Raw genomic sequence first — 14,202 nt, 5'->3', positions numbered from 1 at the left:
AAAGTGGTGACAAAGTGTCACAAACACAAAATATACTCCAACACGTCTTCATTCCGACAAGAGAAGCCAAAAAATGTCATTGAGGATGTAGGGTATAAAGTCGAACCTCTAACTTCCTGTAAGAAAGTATGTGTTTATGACAACAATGTTTTAACACTTAAAGTCTCCACTCGACCAATCGTTACAGAAAAACAAAACAAAACATGGTAAAGCAGCATTTAGATGTTATGCTGCAAACAAACAAAATACGGAATTGAATTTAGTGCTTAGTAGGGGTGTGCCCCAAAAAAAAATCGATTTTCATAAGAATCGCGATTCTCATTTAGTACGATTCAGAATCGATTTGAAATGTCCCAAAATCCAAAAGCCCCTAATTTTTAATAATTTTTTTTTAATCGCGTCAGGCGATTACATTTTTAAATTGTAATTAATTGCATGGCTTCAATAGTTAACTCACGATTAATCACAAATTTTGTCAAAAATTCATTCATATTTCAAATATTTTCCACTTTTGTTAACAAGAGTATGAAAACCTAAACATTTTTTATTGTACATTTAGAACAGATATAAAATTTGTGATTAATCTTAAAAAATAATCGCCTGATGCCCCTGATATAAAAGAAAAAAAAAGGAAAGATTATAAAAAATGAGTGGCGTCAGACAATTACATTTTTTAATTGTAATTAATCGCATGACTTCAATAGTTAACTCACGATTAATCACAAATTTTGTCAAAAATTCGTTCATATTTCTTAGTTTCAAATTTTTTCCACTTTTGTTAACAAGAGTATGAAAACCAATTTTTTTTATTGTACATTTAGAACAGATATAAAATTTGTGATTAATCTTAAAAAATAATCGCCTGATGGCCCTGATATAAAAGAAAAAAAAGGAAAGATTATAAAAATGAGTGGCGTCAGACAATTAAATTTTTTAATTGTAATTAATCGCATGACTTCAATAGTTAACTCACGATTAATCACAAATTTTATATCTCTTCTAGATGTACAATTTAAAAAAAAAAAATAGAAACGGTTCAAATGAATTTTTGACGTTTATAGCCGTCAATGGCTGTGAATGAGTTAAAGAGAAAACTAAGAAAATGGGAAAGTGATAGAGTGTGTATGTACATTTCTTGTACAGGTGTTAGTTGCCTTCGATGTCCAGCATCAAAAGCGCACTTCGTATTGGCACATCTGTTTTTGTGGCAGTCAAACAGGTGGACTGAATATCAACCAGCTCTCCCTCATGAATAACAACCAGCATTATTATGATTTTTTTTTTTCTTCCTTTTGCTATCTCGACAACATGCGCAACAAACCCAGCAGTAATTAATTAATGTAGGCTGAGAGCGTCATGCTTCTTTTGACCCATTCTTCCATGATTATCCCTCACATCTCGGCGCGTTCCTAAAATTCACTTTGGGCGCCAACCTTGGGTACCGATAAAAGTGGTCTGTTTTTTTGGTTTGTTTTTCGGTGTGTTTGCGATAAGAGATTTAAGTCTGCCAAGGCCCCCAGGGTGGCATTGCTAATCCACTTAAGTAGGTTTATTGGGAGGAGCGTGTGCAAAGTTACTCTGTCTGTGCTGTTCACATCACTGCTGCCCACTCCGTGAATCACAAAGCCTTGCGTTTCTCTTCTTCTGACCACTTTCAGGAGCCTCGCGTAAAAAAAGAAGAGACTCTGCGGTGGATTTGAAGTAGCCGTGAATAACACATTGTTGAGTTTTATCTACAACTAAAATTAATGAACTGAAAACTATTGCCATATATAAGTTATAGATAAACAAAAAGGTCATAAATGATGAGCAATATTATGTTCAACACAAGAGCTGTATAAAAACGTTGTCTTCATAAAGAAGCGGTATTAATTTAACAATATGTTTACAATATGATTTGTTATATTTTTTTAAACTGTAGTGGTTGAAAATAGAGCTGATGCTTTTTTCCACCTCATAAGAAATAACAAAATATTAGGAACAGGTATGGCAACATAAAAACAGTATGATGCGGTACGTTTAAAAAAAAATTCATCAAAATCATGAAAAGTTAATTAGATGTCTTATTAATTGTGGTAAAAAATGTGATTTTGTAAGCAAATTTAGTCTATGGCCACAGGTACGCATTATGTCGGAGAACATTGCCTTGGGTTTGATGCATGCAAACAAAGTTCATACAAGGCACAGAATAGCTGGAGAAGAGTCCACTTTGAATTTTATTCGGGGCTCAAAAACACATTCACTTGCACCAAAAAACAAAGTGCGTGCGTGACATCGGCTAATCTTGAGAGATTTCTGCAAGTATCAAGATCCTTAAGCTCGGTATGCATCAAAAACATTGACTCCGCAGGTGTGTTTTGTTTTTATGATCTGGGAACATGAAAATGGAAACCTATTGTGGCGTGGTGGTCAAAACAATCTCCCTCTGCATATGTCCTCATCAGAGTTCATGATGATAAAAACGACTTGTGTGGCACTAAACTCATTTGCTCCCAAAAACGTATAAAAACATTCTACTTTAAATATTGCCCTGGTCCCAAAAACGTTTTTTAATGTTTTTTTTTTTTTTAATGCTAGAGCATACAGAAGGCTTTGACCCGAATAGGTCTCTTAAAGCAATGGTAGTTATTACAAAAAAACGGTCAGCAGGTGGCAGCAAAGTATAAGAGATCAACCAGGGCCATGTTGCAAAAAACATCTTTCTCCAGCTGTTTAAAACAGGTTTGTGAATAGTGATGAAACTTAGCTATATTCTAATGCTAATTGCTGCAAAACGGAAATGGATAGAAATGTATTTTTTTCTGATGAAAGAAGAGACTCAAATCTTTCTTTTGGTAGGTGTCATGTTTTTATAGTAATAGAACACAGTATTTTGTGGGCCTGGCAAAATCCACTAAAACAGCCGGGAGCGAAGGAGGTTGCTTCAGTGAAAATGTTTGTGAGTGAATGAGTTAAAAACAATCAAAACAAATAAGACCCTAAAATAAGTTTGAAGGCAGGTTTTAAGAATGGACAATGAGGCTATTTTTTTTATTATATGCGCAACATGTTCCATGTTTTAAGAAGCAGCAAGAGAAAAATTCCAAATAGTTCAAAACAAACATGTTGAAGTGGCATTTAGCACTTAGTCTTCTGCTAATGTGCTTAAATGTTGCCATGGTACCCTTTAGCAATTTTGGTGAAATACTTTGCTTCTCATTAGCATTTGTGGCTGTAAATGTTTTTACCTGTTGTTGTCTTTAATTATGTGAAGTCGGCCTTGTGTATAAAATGTGCTATATAAATAAAGCTGCCTATTCGGCTTCCTCCCACATTCTAAATTGCCCATAGATGTGAATGAATGAATCGGTACCGTCCCTTGCCTCTCACCCAAAGTCAGCTGCGATGGCTGAACTATATCCTGTTCTAAATTGTATTGAAATATGACCAATTTGACTCTAACCAACACCCTGATTGTGTTTTGTATTTCCTCCAAAATTATCACGAGAATCCGCTGCTCACTTCCATTACCAAAATACAAATGACTTTGATTGTTACAAAACCCTGCTATCTTTACAGAGCTTTTTCACCGGCACGACCATCCGAGCTGAACGCTTATGCTTCACTTACGGCAGATTTTTTTTTATCCCCCCCCCCCCCCCCCCCCCCATTTGTTTTGCTGCGCAGCCATTGTAGACAAATTGAGCCTCATGTGTGTTGAGGGGACAATATCCGCATTGTTGATGTCTTTTACATGGCCCTCTATGACGCATACCTCACAAAAGGGAAATCTTATCTTGATGATCGTCTTCTTCGGGGCTCTTAATCATCTTAATGCCTCAAAACGGATGGGAAAATAATCACCTGGTGCACTGATACTGTGTGTACCCCCTGAAGATACGCTGCCTTTTAACAAACGTGATGAGTTCATTAGTAAAAGGGTATAAAAGAGATGAACAAACTAAATGATGTGTTTCCAAAATCCTGACCACAGTGTGCGTGATCTATCTGCGGGGATCGTACCGTACCGTACCGTCGTGAGACACTGAGACCAAGTAGGATTTAAACAATGCGACACTCTCCCAAACGTTCCGTCACCTTTTTAAATATGCATAGCAGCTGTATCACCTTCACGCATTGCAACGGTGCTACTCGATCACGACTGCATTACCGTGTGGCTTTTCCAATACATTTCTGAAGCATCTGGACTTGCTTTGATGAATAATGAGCGTACTTGTGCCGATGGTGAGTCTCTTGCCATCAGCGGAGGGAATAATGTCGCTCGTGGAAGTCGGTGAGGAGGAATCGGGCAGAAATAAGGCGAGGTATTTAAAGGGAGAGAGCCCTTGTGGTTGAGTTGATGACAAGTGTGTGCACTCTTGTGCCGCATCCTGAAGCTGTGTGAATAAGGAGTGGACTCAAACGGATTTGTTTAGGGAGGGTTATGGGTGTGACCAGGTGAAACTTCTCCTGGCCTTTCTCTGGAGTGTGCTATCATGTGATTGAAGACAAAAAAAAAAACAACTTCAATTGCATCTCTGCTGAGCATCCAATCATATTGGTGCTGAATTTCACTTTCCTTTCTTTTCTTTGATCCTTCCTCGGGTCTCCTGACAACCTCACGACTCTAGCTGGATTCTGAAGTATTCGGTTTAGGTGAACGGTATGGGATTTTTAATAGGTTTTAGGTGAATTCATGAGTGCACACTCACACGCACATACAAAAAAAAGGAAAAGAGAAAAAAAGAAGAAAGAGAGAGAGAGAGAGCAATGATGATGACATGACAAATCGGTAAGATTACCGAATGAACACTACTGAGCTCTCTCTCTCAAAGAAGAAAGAAAAGAAAAAAAAACACACAAAAAACAAAACAAACAAAAAACATTGTTTCCTCCTATATAAATGAATATTTTTGCCACAGTTGGCCATTAGCCACTCCAGTGGACACTTGTGTAGTTTTTGACATACACTGCCATCCAGTGGCCAGCGTTTGTAAGTGCAAAAACAAAACAAAAAAGGCAGACAGCAAGATGGCCGACATAAGTTCAGATGTGACGTGAAAGGAAGGAATAATTAGGAATAAGTGTTGATTCCTTCTATTCCAGGAGGCCCTTGCAAAACATCAAGCAACAACTAAGGAGTAATGTAATTCTTCAAATATCCAAGTATTGATTTTGTATTTTGAGGAAATGGCGATTGATCGTGAGTCTCATACCTTTGGACATCATTAGCTGTATTGTGACTACAACTTAGTGTTGCAGTAACTTTGTTTCTTTTGAAAATACTTAATCTTCAGTATTTTTTTGCTTGAAATCATCATTTAATTTTAATTTTAGCAATATTTTATGGATTTTAGCCCTCATATGAAAGTAAGGACCTTGGTCCTTATGTTTTGTAGTTGTCAGGTGCAGAACATGCTAGCAAAACCTACAGGATAGTCGACCATATACCATCTGACTCAAGGGGGGTTGATGACAGCGGCAGAAGAAAATGACTATACGTATGTACTTCATAAAGAGTTCATTTTTCTTTGGGTAAATGTTTTTGCAATACATGTAGTACTTTTGAAATATGTTAAAAATATATGAACACAATGTTAAAAATCAACCAGAAATTTTCTATAGTGTTTACATTATTTTTCTTACAAACATATTTCATCATTGGCTCAAATGCACGTTGTCCACCCTAGTGGACATGTCATCAAATCCTTGAAAAATGTATGTTTAAAAAATAAAAAAAAATGAAGGTGATAATTTTTTTTCCATGCCTAAAGGGTAATAAAAAGAGTTGAGAAAAAAATTCCTGATTTAGGTTATCATAATTTGTGCATGAAAGGGTTTAAAACTGTCAAAACAGTAATCTATGATCAATTGTGGACAGCCCACCAAACAGATTTATTAGCTAGCCTTTATTCTAATCTGCATAGAAGCCTTAAATTTGTAACATTACTTTAAGCAACTTTTAAAAGAGCAGTATTATTTTCAATTGAAAACGCCTTTTTTTTTTCTGCCGGCAAACATTTGAAAACGTATACCGTACCGTATTTCGAAATGGAATTTTTAACCGTGTCGTCCACGACGGTCATGATGAGGACATGACAACGATAATGGTAGCGCTCTTGTTGCTTTTGTGTGCGAGTACATTCATGAACTTGCTGCTTCTTTACAGCCAATTTTAAAATGCAAATATATGCACACTGATGGAAGATATTCAAAATATGTTTTTTGTAGTTCTGTGTGAATAGGTGTTGTTTTGACACTGCTTGTGAAACAAAAACAACGATTATTTTTTCTTAATTCAGGGTTTGATACTACCCCTATTTTTTTTTTTAAGTATAATTATGACTGCTGTTTGCTTGGTCGCATCATGTCACTTGTTACAAAAATAAAAATCCAAGAGTAGAAAGAGCCTCTGACGCACTAACAGAACAAAGCATGTTTTTTTGTACTTTAAATTGCCAATGTTATATTTTTGTAAGGTGAGGCAAATTTTAGGCAAAGCGCTGCTTCTTTTTCGAAGCGGAATTGTCTAAGACAATGATGGCTTAAAGACAGTAATTTAACGTTTATAGAGGTGTGCTGAGTGTTGGCGCGACGGCGTTCCAACACGGGGATGGAGCACATTTCAAGGTTTCCACAGGATTTCCATTATAGCGCCACCCAACGCCACTCGCTGCTGAAATTACAGGTTGTCGAGCTCAACAGAGCTTTTCTGGTCATTTCAGCCACTCAGCCCCCCCAGGGAAGTGGCAGGGAGCCCCCACAGAGGTAGACTTCTTACAGCCAAACCTGACACTTTAAACACAGTCATTCAAGCCGCCGCCGCCGCCGCCGAGTGCATGTCCGTCCATTTTGGCAGTAAGAGAAAACTAATGGCTTTTTATATGGTTTCTTATTCCGGCCGCTTGATGGCATGACAAACAACGTGAGACCAATCAAATGAGTGTCAGTCCAAGAAACTATTTCCTCTCGGATGAGACAGAAAGACAAAATAGCTATCAGCCTCCCCAAATCCTCTAATAGCTTCTAAAGGATGATTATTTCTGTTCAAATGAGAAATTGCCGCTCTTCTTCCTTATCTCTCGTCTTCAGCATATTGAGGCTGTCAGCGTTATCTCGCCGCCATCGACGCAAGGCATAACAACAGCTATGACAATGGCGGACACTTAATGGGATGGCATAATAGCACTTGGAGGAGGAAAAATGGAAAAAAACAAAGGAGGTGCCTCCTCAACAACCTTTTATCTCCTTTCTTATCCTTCAGCCTCACCCCCCCCCACCCCTCATCCTCTTCCTCCCGTTCCCCTCAGACTCAAGTAGACCCATATGCAAACTTGCCATTAAGGCGCCAAAGCAACTTCCGCAACCTTGTGTGTGTCTTTGATTAACATCGGCAAACAATGGGTAACGTTCAGCGCGGAAGCTTGCGCACGTGACGAACGGCTCATTACGTCAACAATTATTATGGAAAAAGGCAAACAAAGCTCTCTGACCTTGTGTGGGGGGAGCAGAAGCACTATTTCGATCAAAAAAAAATAATAATAAAATACATCCTTCCAAGATGTGATTTTATATAACTCATTTTCACTTTTAAATATTTGTCTTTGATCCTGACATCCTACTTTCTCCCTGTGTGGCCTTGAGGCCAACTTTTGTTTGGTCAAAGGTCATAGGCCACTACATTAGGTACACCTGCATGATCGAACTACTAGTTCTCTGTTTTCAAAATTTAACAAAAAGGGCAAAGCAGTGTGGTAAGTGTTAGCACATCGTCTCACTGTTCTGAGATTCTGGGTTCGAATCTAAGATCTGACTTTCATGTGTGGCATGCTAGTCCGGGCAATTTTCTATTATCTTTTTTTATTGCTTTACAGACTTACAGAAACTTGACAGGCATGCATGCTTTTAGTTCCATATTGTAAAATGGCCACAAGAGGCCACATGATATTTTGAAAAATCTTCATCATAGGTATAGGAAAAGAGCATAATTCGTTTTTAACCTGGATTTACAATTTGTAGGCATGTTTTGAATATTTATTTTATATTAAAAAATTATCAATTTTTATTGATGTATTTATTCCAAAACTGCTTTTTAAGTGTGATGATTGGCGTATTATACCCGGATGTTTTTTGTCATTCACAGGATTTCACGGTATGTTTAAGTGAAAATTGAAATTGACCATGGGTGTGAATTAGTGTGAATTTTATCGGGCATTTTTTAATTTAGTCTCAGTTTCAATCACACTTGTTAGCTTTTATCATCCCGTTTTCAACTTTTAGTCGACTGTAAATCTAGCATTTTAGTCTTTATTTTAGCATAATTTTATTCATCTAGTTTTTGTCAACAAAAAACGGTCAACATTTTAGTCTAGATTTAGTCAGGACAATCATTTGACCCCTGTATATATTTTTTTTGACAGCAAAATAATGTTGAACATTTCGGATCTGAAACTATTTCACATAAAATTTTCTCTCATCTTTTTGATGAAAAACAACTTGACACACAATTACAGCGTATCAACAAGTGGCTACTGTGGATCTGTGCTACGAGCTAGTAAATTAGCCATCATTAGTGAGCGGTTGGATTAACATTATTGTTGGAACGTTCTAATGTTACGTTATAAATATAATTCACTTTTTATTTTATTTTTTATTTTTTTACCTTTCACTGTCAATCCATCTCCTGTCCGTCTCTTGCGTTGCACTTGTTAGCTGCAGATTTGAAAAGGGGGCGTGTCACTGTGTGTCACATGACAGTGTCTCAGCGACAGATTAGCAGAGACAGGATTTTACAAAATCATATCATATTTGTTTCGTCTTTATGAACTAAAATGTCCATAGATTTCAGTCCGGTTTTTATTAAGCGAGATATATTATCCTCTCATTTTCATTAGTCGATGAAAATGCATACTGGTTTAGTCCCAATTATTGTTTATTAATGAGGTTTTTATTCTAGTCTAGGCTAGTGTTAGTCCGGTGAAAAGTGTGTGAAAATATTTTTGTTTAGTTTGAATGCAAGTCTGAATAGTTGCTTGTCTATAAGTACGCTGCGATTAGCTAGCAACAAATCCATTCTGTAGCTATAAAGAAAAAACAAATTAATGGATGGTTGGTTGTTAGCATGCATAGCGATTATAGAGCAACACAAGCTCTCAGCATGATGCAGCTGAGTTATGCGCTACTGCAAACAACCACCATCATACACATAATTCACATTTTTATCTCTTTAAAGGCAGATTTCCTCATACGGCTCTTGTTGGATCTAATTAGCTTGTCCAGGTATTTCTCATGTTGCGGCTTGTAGATTTATTTTCTATTGGCCGTGCTAGCACCTGCTATTTTTGGCAAGGCCGCACTCTTTGGGATTCCCAGTCGATCCGAAAAGAGCCATGTGGACAGATGGTATTCAGTCAAAACACAAGGAAGCTTAGCCATCACATTTTTCTGTGCCCATTTTGTTCGGTTTTATGGTTTATTTTGAAAACATTTAGCACGATTCTCCTTTCTTGGTGGCCACTTTGACTTGCAGTTGATTCGCTACCAGCTGTAAAATGACTTTGAACCCCATACTGAGTGTTGTGCCATTTGAATGAATGCTAAATCAAGCATCGCGCGCACACAGCAGTAAGCGGTGAGCAGATTATTCAAGGTTATCTTAAATAAATATTGTCTAAACATTGCAAACAGACCTTCCCCACGCAAACAAATGTGACAGAAAACGTGAGAGTGAGTTAATAGTGCGCTAAGGAGCTCTTATCACCAGTAATTAAATAACCATTAGTCGCACTAAAGCTACACTTCCAATTTGTTTGAATTTCAAGAATTTTTAATTTTTTTTAAAAAATGCAATTACATCATAAAGTCAACCCCCCAATTTTTGGGGGACATTAATGAGTTATATGCAGCCCCACTGGTCTTAATATGGTATTCTGGTAATTATTATTATTTTTTATTTTTTTGGGCAGAGCCCAGTATTGTTCATTCGGTAATTTTACCGATTTGACATGTCGTCATTGCTCTCTCTCTTTTTTAAATATTTTTTATTTTTTATTTTTATTTTGTATGTGCGTGCATGTGAGTGTGTGTATTCATTAGTTCACCTAAAACCTATTTAAAAATCCCATACCGTTCACCTAAACCGAACACTTCCAGCCAGAGTGGTGAGGCCGTCAGGAGACCCGAGGAAGGACCAAAGAAAGGAAAGGAAAGTGAAATCCAGCACCGACCAGACACCGCCCACCAGTTAATATTACATTAGTGTAATACGAATTACGCAGCAAAATCCAGCCGTTTTTATCCATCTCAGGGGGCGGCCATTTTGCCACTTGCTGTCGACTGAAGATCACGTCAATGTTGCTCAGGCAACGACCAATCACAGCTCACCTGTTTTCTGAGGCTTCCACTTTGATGGAATATGTTTACATATGCCTTTTCAAAGACATATTTCATGTTGTATTTATCCGTTTTTCTAAAGCTTCCGCAAACAAATAACGGTTAGAAAAGTTCTGAAATGCAAATCAAAGATAAGAAGAATATCGCCGTTTGTTCCAAACCACACACATCACCCTGCACATAAAGATGATGAGAAGTCCTATTTGCATTAATAATAGATCTACCGCCAGAGGAAGTGAATGTGAAGGAAAACAGGAATGCCTCATCAATGATGCCTGCCATTTACATCGATGCATATTTCCTTTGATAGAGCGCTTAAGATGGTCAGTAAGTGTACGCGCACACACAAAAGCACACCCAAGTATCGGAATGAAATGCACTCGCTCTCGACCTCCCTCTCTGTTCTCGCTCGTCGCTCATCTTGTTTGCATGTGCAGCCAGCATGTCTCACACAGCCAACAGCAAAGGCCCGATCACTGCACAACATTGTCGGGAAAAAAACTCTACATACGAGGCAAAGGTCACCAGTTGGCGCATGATTCATTTTCAAAATCGGAGCTTTCCTCTTATAGTTTGCACACTTCACTTGTGATAGTCAAGGGAGAGAGAAATGCTGTATTCCTTTCATTCAAAAGTGTTACATTTGACAGCTAACGCAACAATAAGTCATATTCGATACCTCAAACATTGTATTTAGCTTTCAAATGTAATTTATATCATGTTCTGTAAACACACAAATAATTTTTTTTATTTTTTTTATGCTGAAGCAGAGCACACAGACAAATCATTTTCTGTAAAAAAAAAAAAAAAGAAAATTCTTCAAAAGTGTGTTCGGAGAGTGGAAGAAATGTATAATGAAAAAATGAAATATATTCAGAACACTTATTTTTTTACGCGTATTTTATCCATATCTAAAATAGCATGAGCAGGAGTACCTGGAAAAAATGCGCAACATTTAGAAGCAAAAATACTGTAGTGCCAGAAGTGGTTGACAATTACCCCCCCACCCCCCCACCCCAAAAAAAAAAAAATTGAGTAGCTGTATTAGTGTAGTGACCAAATACTGAGGGTAGGGGGCGATACTGAGGCGTTTGGGAGGGGGCAAAGAAAAAAAACATCTCCGATCCAGTGGTGATCACAAGCACAAAATGTTTTGGAGTACAAGTCATTTAAAAAGAAGGGGGGGGGGGGAGGGGGAGGCTGTCAAAGACTTTGTGAGTAAATATGACTTAAGCTATTTCAAGCATAACATTTAGCAGAAGTCATATGAGGATTAAAATTAAATAAACAAATAAATTAATAATTTAAATCTTGCACTCGACAAATATGTCATGTATAAAGAAATAAAACTATTACTAAAACTAAGAACATTTAAACAAAAATGAAGCATTTTCCAAAAAAAAAAATATATATATATATATATATATATATACATATATATATATATATATATATATATATATATATATATATATATATATATACATATATATATATATATATATATATATATATATATACATATATATATATATATATATATATATATATATATATATATATATAAATGAGCAAAACTGCTCTGAAAAGTTATTAAAACTTACAGAAAATAAGCAATTAAAGTCTAAAAGAAATAAAAACTGTAAATGCTAAGCTATTATGAACCTGCGCGTACGTTTATGTGCACCTGTTGGGCGATCGATTGTGACTAAGCACTTCACCTTGAAAACCAGTAGGAAAGCATTCAATGAGCAAGCGGCCACCCGTGCGCGCGGTGACGAGGGGGATGTAAATCAAAGATGGAAGTGTTGCATTGATCCCGCAGCCAATCGATAGACTTCACATGTACGGCGGGGGGACGCCGTGCTCCTTGGATTCGCGGGCGTCAAGTGACATTAAAATGGATCGCGAGCTGCTTTGCTTAGTCACAGCCATGCGACTCTCCACCAGCCGCAATTGGATGTCCAAATAGAGCCTGCTGTCGCTGTTGGACTCGGCGGGCCCTCAAAGGAGCGCATTCATTTGAAGGTTGAAAAAGCAACAGAGGGGAGCGACGCGTGTTTGTTCGTGCTGGATTATGGAACAAAATAACATCGGAGCAAACTGCGGCAGAAGTACAGCCGGGCGGAAGAAATGAGTGCTGCTCCATTTAACGCGCGTTTGTCGTCCAGTCCCCAGATCTGCACTGAATATCAACAATTGCCTCCGCAGAGACGAGCTAGAGAATGAAATCTCAGTGCACAATATCACCACAAGCCCGGCCAATATTATATGTTTGAAGTCCCACTCAGATACAGTATCTATTTTTTTTTGTTTGGAGGGACTCTGGGCTCCACCTGGAAGCAATATGAATGCGAAATGACTTCAACAAAAAGTATTGTCGTACTGCAAAGTTGGAACGGGTGATTTTAATGAGCATTTTTTACACGACTTTTGACTTGTGCAAGTTGCAACTGGGGCAGTTTGGCTTTTGTGGTTCGGTTCTTTTGGAAACCGATCAAAATGTAAAAAATATCCCTCCAATAACTGAACAAAACTTGGAGGTCACCATGCGTAGAGAGATACTAGAGATTTTAACAAAGCTCAGTGAGCATCTGGAAGATGAACTCGGCGCGTTGTTTGAGTTTCCTTTTTGGAAGGGCGGAGGAAAATGGGAATAGAACCTTATATGGAAGTTGGAACCCTAACAATTGCAGTTAAGAGTTAATAGAGTTAATAATAGAGAGCTTTTTTTTCCTGAAAGAAAAAAAAATAATAATAATAACTCATTCACTGCCATTGACGGCTATAAACGTCAAAAATTCATTTTAACTATTTCTATTTAACATTTTTTCCCCCACTTTTGTTAACTAGAGTATGAAAACCTAGAATTTTTTTTTAATTGTACATTTAGAACAGATATAAAATTTGTGATTAATCGTGAGTTAACTATATTTAAATAGTGGTCATGTGCGGCTTTTTTTTTTTCGTCATTTTTTTGCCAATCCTAGCAATGAAAAATGAAGGAATTTTAGATTGGATTATTGCATTGCTCTTTATCTAGTTAAAAAAAAAAAAGTGTGAGAGGTCTGCAGCTTGTCCAAAATGCAGCAACTTGGGTTTTAACTGGGTCATCGAGGTATGAAAATATAATCCCCGTATTGGCCTCCCTCCATTGGCTTCCTGTTCACATCAGAGCAGATTTTAAGGTGCTGATTTTAACCTGTAAGTTTTTAAATGGTTTAGCACCAGTGTACTTAAATGAACTTGTGGACATTTACTATATGTTTTCACATGGTCGCTGCGCTCAGATGGGAGTCACCGGCTAAATACTCTCACTCAAAATTAGCAAACAAAGGTAAAGACCCACCTTCTTACTGTTACATTTATTTATATATATATATATATATATATATATATATATATATATATTTATATATTTATTTTATTTATTTATTTATTTATTTTTATTTTTATTTTTATTTTTATTTATTTTTATTTTTATTTTTATTTTTTTTATTATTTTTTATTTTTTATTTTTTTACTGTTACATTTGTCATCTCGAGTGCTCTGTTTTAATGGTTTGTTGGTTTGACTTGTCTTGTTATTTTGTATTTATTTATATATATGTATATATATAATTAAAAAAAAATATATATATATATATATATATATATATATATATATATATATATATGTGTGAGTGTGTACTCATTAATTCACCTAAAACCTATTAAAAAATCCCATACCGTTCACCTAAACCGAATACTTCAGAATCCAGCTAGAGTCGTGAGGTTGTCAGGGGACCCGAGGAAGGATCAAAGAAAAGAAAGTGAAAGTGAAACCCAGCAC

At 36.7% G+C, this 14,202-nt stretch overlaps 2 protein-coding genes across 2 annotated transcripts in view; one reads left to right on the top strand and one right to left on the bottom strand.

Annotated features, from left to right (window-relative positions):
• Nucleotides 1-14,202, top strand: part of ela3l (elastase 3 like) — a 138,851-nt gene that overhangs the window by 40,676 nt on the left and 83,973 nt on the right. The gene's annotated exons all lie outside the window — the stretch shown is intronic.
• LOC144048440 (GDNF family receptor alpha-2-like) overlaps nucleotides 1-14,202 on the bottom strand; it is an 84,556-nt gene that overhangs the window by 16,569 nt on the left and 53,785 nt on the right. The window lies entirely within an intron of this gene.

This window comes from Vanacampus margaritifer, chromosome 3, assembly GCF_051991255.1.
Source record: "Vanacampus margaritifer isolate UIUO_Vmar chromosome 3, RoL_Vmar_1.0, whole genome shotgun sequence".
NCBI classification, from domain to species: domain Eukaryota; kingdom Metazoa; phylum Chordata; class Actinopteri; order Syngnathiformes; family Syngnathidae; genus Vanacampus; species Vanacampus margaritifer.
Note: the sequence above shows the minus strand (reverse complement) of the source record. Positions and strands in the feature narration are given on the sequence as shown.